General features: G+C 46.8%; 1 pseudogene; it reads left to right on the top strand.

Moving 5' to 3' along the window:
• The first annotated feature begins 5003 nt into the window (after nt 1-5003).
• Nucleotides 5004-5122, top strand: LOC134946054 (5S ribosomal RNA; annotated as a pseudogene).
• The last annotated feature ends 232 nt before the right edge of the window (nt 5123-5354 follow it).

The raw sequence follows: 5354 nt of genomic DNA on the forward strand, positions 1-5354 counted from the left end.
CGGACTAGAGATGGATCCTGAGAAACTACAAGCAATCCAAAATTGTCCGGTACCCTTAACCCTCAAAGGGGTCCAGAGGTTCTTAGGGTTCGCCAACTATTACCGAAAGTTTATACGAGACTTTTCCACCATTGTGGCACCTATTACTGCTTTCACTAAGAAGGGTGCTAACCCGTCCAAGTGGTCTGAAGAAGCCATGCAAGCATTTCATCTTTTAAAACAAAGGTTCATCTCTGCGCCTGTTCTGAAACAGCCTGACATCGACTCTCCTTTCATCTTAGAGGTGGATGCCTCCTCCGTTGGAGTAGGAGCGGTGTTATCTCAGAGGGCTAAAGATGGCCATTTACACCCTTGCAGTTTCTTCTCCCGGAAGTTCTCCCCAGCTGAGCGCAACTATGCCATTGGCGACCAGGAGTTGCTAGCCATCAAGCTCGCTCTAGAAGAGTGGAGGTATCTGTTGGAGGGAGCTTCTCATTCAATCACCATACTTACAGACCACAAGAACCTTTTATACCTGAAGGGCGCACAATGTCTCAACCCTCGTCAGGCCAGATGGGCACTTTTCTTTTCCAGGTTCGACTTTAAACTCCAGTTCTGTCCGGGCTCTCAGAATCGCAAGGCCGATGCCCTTTCCCGCTCATGGGAGCAAGAAAATGAGTCAGAGTCTTCAGACAAGCATCCTATTATAAATCCGTTGGCATTCTCCACGGTAGGGATGGACTCTACGCCCCCATCAGGGAAAAGTTTTGTGAAGCCGATGCTAAGGAAGAAGCTCATGCATTGGGCCCATGCTTCCCGTTTTGCCGGACATACAGGTATCCAAAAAACCCTGGAGTTTATCTCTAGGTCCTATTGGTGGCCAACTCTGAAAAAGGACGTCTTGGAGTTTATTGCATCTTGCCCAAAGTGTGCCCAACATAAAGTATCCCGCCAGTCGCCTGCGGGGCAACTGGTTCCACTATCCGTTCCCCGTCGACCATGGACCCACTTGTCGATGGATTTCATTACAGACTTACCCATGTGCAACAAGTTCAATACCATCTGGGTGGTAGTTGACCGGTTCACCAAGATGGCACACTTCATTCCTCTCACCGGTCTTCCGTCAGCTTCCAAGTTGGCTCAAGTATTCATACAAGAGATCTTCCGACTCCACGGTCTTCCTGAAGAAATTATCTCAGATCGAGGAGTTCAATTCACAGCCAAATTCTGGCGAAGTTTATGTCAAGTCCTCCAAGTCAAGCTAAAGTTTTCCACGGCTTACCATCCTCAGACCAATGGTCAAACCGAGAGGGTGAATCAGGACTTGGAGGCCTTCCTCCGCATCTATGTGTCCTCCTCTCAAGATGACTGGGTTCAATTACTTCCCTGGGCAGAGTTCTGTCATAACAACCAGTATCATTCTTCATCTGCTTCAACACCATTCTTCACTAACTTTGGATTCCACCCTAAAGTCCCTGAGTTCCAACCGCTTCCAGCAACTTCTGTTCCCGCAGTGGATATCACCTTGCATCAGTTTGCCAATATCTGGAAGAGCGTACGATCAGCTCTGCTCAAGGCATCGTTCAGGTACAAGAAGTTTGCGGATAAGAAGCGTCGAGCAGTTCCTGCTCTCAAGGTGGGTGATCGGGTATGGTTATCCACGAAGAATTTGAGGTTAAGAGTTCCCAGTATGAAGTTTGCACCTCGCTATATCGGTCCTTTCAAGATTGAATAAGTCATCAATCCTGTTGCTTACAGACTCCAGTTGCCTCCCTTCTTAAAAATACCCAGGACATTCCATGTTTCCCTGTTGAAACCGCTGATCTTGAATCGGTTTCATTCCTCACTTCCTCCAACTCCGAAAGTCCAAACTCAACGAGGCGTTGAGTATGAAGTGGCCAAGATCCTGGACTCACGTCACCGTTACGGTCAACTACAATATCTTATTGACTGGAAGGGTTATGGTCCTGAGGAACGTTCATGGACCAATGCTTCTGATGTCCATGCTCCTGCCTTGGTCCGGAGATTCCATTCCAAGTTTCCTCAAAAGCCAAAGAAGTGTCCTGGGGCCACTCCTAAAGGGGGGGGGGGGTGCTGTCACGATCCGGGTATCTGGACGCCATTTCTTACCCATCAGATGCCTCCTAAGGCTGGCTCAGCGCTCCAGGACCGGATCCCATCTGTTATCCTGATGTGTACATTCCTGTATCCTCTCCTGTCACTCTGGGACGCTGTCACAGTAAACGCCATATTACACCTGGCATGGCGTCTCCCGCGGCCTCCGCCGCCGTCCCTGAACTTCTGCATGCAGAGTGTCTGAGTGGCGATTACGTCAGCCGCGGCCTCCGCTGTGTCCGCGTGGTTGGATGTGCATCTGTCAGCCTGGCGCCTCCTGTCTCCGGTGGCCGGCGCCGCCATTACTGTTTTCATTACCACATGGATTACAAACCAAACTTCCCTCCAAGTGTCTGCATGGGCGCAGCCATCTTGGATTCTGTCAGCTGATCATTTCCACCAATCTGTTCTCAGTATTGATAATCTGCATAATTGCCTAGCCAATCCCTTCCTTGCTGCAGGTATAAATACACTGTGCCTGAGCAAGGAAGGCGTCAGTGCTTTGGTTGTCAAACCTAGTTCCTGTTTGTCTCTCTCCTGTGATTGTCTTCCAGGTTCCAGCTCCTGTCTCAAGACTTCCACCATAGAGACCCGCACCAGCATTCCACCTGCGGTGTAGCCTGACTCTCCAATCCATTGTGGATTCATCTGTTTCCAGCTACAACATTACCTGCTTCCAGCAGAGTACAGCTTTCCTTAAAGGGCCGGTGTCCTTTCTACACTTTACCACTCTCCACCGGTATTATTATTTCTCCGCTCTCAAGTTCTACATTTCAGTTCATATTTCATCGCTCCCAAGTTCATTTATTATTTAACTGGTTCCAGCCAGTATCCACTCCGTGCTAACAACAGTCTGGTTCCAGCCAGTATCCACAGCAGCTGTTTTACCTTCAGCAACCCAGCTTTTCCTGGAACACCAGCTGGCACAATCCTGGGTTATCTCCATTGCTACAGTCGGGCCTGGTAAGGACTTTCCATCTAGAAGATCATAAGAACTATCTCACACTACCAGTGCCCTGTGGCTCCTGCCATCCTGTAGTACCCAGGAACTGTATTTATTATTTGCTGACTTTTACGTTTTCTTTTACTGCTGCTGTGTTGCGGAGTTGTCATAATAAACATCATTGACTTTTATCCAAGTTGTCGTGGTCACGCCTTCGGGCAGTTATTATTCATGTTACTTACATGTCCAGGGGTCTGATACAACCTCCCAGGTTCCGGTACATCTCAGCCCCTACAACTGAGGCTGCCTCCCGTCAGCTCAGGCCCTCAGTTGTGACATAGCAAAAATGAATAAATATTGCTGATATTTATGTAAATGATAAAGGCTGAAGATACACCTTATGGCCTAAAAACCTGCCAGTACTGATTCCAATGTGGTAATGATAAGTGAAATAAATCCGATAAACTGTTGCTCACACGAGCTAATGAAATCAAATGTCCAACCAGTGCGGGCCACAATCTGCTAATATCCACCATACAACAAAATTATTGTGGTGAAGGTGTAGAAAAACTGATATTACCCGCGCTGGGTATAAGGGTGGAATATCCCCTTATACAGTACTGTAGCCCGTCTCGATCAGTGAGGGAGTGCAGGTGCTGCCGGCCTGGTAAAGACCCAATCGGGTACAAGAAGCGGTCCGCTGCTCCGATCAGTTCAGAGGCGAGGAAGTCGGGAGAGGCGCAGAACACAGGCAGGTGTGGGAGGACGTCCGTTGCTCCGGTCAGCCAGGAAGAAGAGAGGTGAGGTCGGAAGACGCGTTACACCCGTCCACCGGGCTTGATCACTTCCTCAAGTGATCAAGCCCGGTGGACGGGTGAAACGCATCTTCCGACCTCACCTCTTTTCTTCTTGGCTGACCAGAGCAACGGACGTCCTCTCATACCTGCCTGTGTTCTGCGCCTCTCCCGACTTCCTCGCCTCTGAACTGATCGGAGCAGCGGACGGCTTCTTGTACCCGATTGGGTCTTTACCAGGCCGGCGGCACCTGCACTCCCTCACTGATCGGGACGGGCTACAGTACTGTATAAGGGGATATTCCACCCTTATACCCAGCGCGGGTAATATCAGTTTTTCTACACCTTCACCACAATAATTTTGTTGTATGGTGGATATTAGCAGATTGTGGCCCGCACTGGTTGGACATTTGATTTCATTAGCTCGTGTGAGCAACAGTTTATCGGATTTATTTCACTTATCATTACCACATTGGAATCAGTACTGGCAGGTTTTTAAGCCATAAGGTGTATCTTCAGCCTTTATCATTTACATAAATATCAGCAATATTTATTCATTTTTGCTATTATCAAAGTTTATTATCGATGTATACATGTATTGTGATATTGGCAGTGATTTACTCTGAACCCTATTAGGCCTTTCCAAGTCAAGAGACACCTTTGTATTTTTGTTACAGTTTTTCTGTCATCTTGTTCTGTTTCTTTATTACAGACATCCCACAGTTGGATACTTCGATACACTCTGCCGGTTACATTGTTATCTTCTTTCATCTGTCTCTGTGTCTTTATCCCAGACATCCTGTATTTGGGCATTTTTGATTACTATCTAGTAGATAACTATATTTACAGAGACTATACTTTACCTGGCACTTATCAATAATCCAGCCAATTTTAGAACATTAATATTGCATTCTATTCCGCTATTGCCATAAATTAGATCCTTTGTGGAAGAATTCTCATTAGTCAAACTAGACTGTTATCATTGCTTACTTTCTCTCTCTCCTCCATTTCATGGACTCTCACCAATGATTCAGGGCCACGTCCCTGTCTAACATTGGCAGCAGATCCATCTGGTTTCCCCTATTGGCTTATTTCTGTCATCTGTCCTGAATAACTGTGTAATTCGTGAACTCTCATCAGTGATTCCAGAGCTTCCAATCATTGTTCACTCTCTCTACTATCATACCACACTGGAAACGCCTGAAGCCGTCCGATCTCGGAAGCTAATCAGTGTTGGGCTGGGTCAGTACTCAAGTGGGTGACCATTGAGGAAGATTCAGTTTAGTAGAGCTTATATTGGTTTAGCACGTACAGTGTCTAACACTGACAGCAGATTCACTCTGCCATCTCATTTCCCACTCCTTTTACTTTCCTTTCATAAATTGGCTGGATATGAGATATATATGTCTACCCATAAGATAAATTAGTATCCAGACTGTATCATTTGTTTATTCTGACTTGAAACACAGGACAGGGATTTACTTACCATTTGAATGTACCGTCTAATATTTAAGCTATTGCTC

The sequence above is a fragment of the Pseudophryne corroboree genome, chromosome 7, assembly GCF_028390025.1.
Source record: "Pseudophryne corroboree isolate aPseCor3 chromosome 7, aPseCor3.hap2, whole genome shotgun sequence".
Classification (NCBI taxonomy): domain Eukaryota; kingdom Metazoa; phylum Chordata; class Amphibia; order Anura; family Myobatrachidae; genus Pseudophryne; species Pseudophryne corroboree.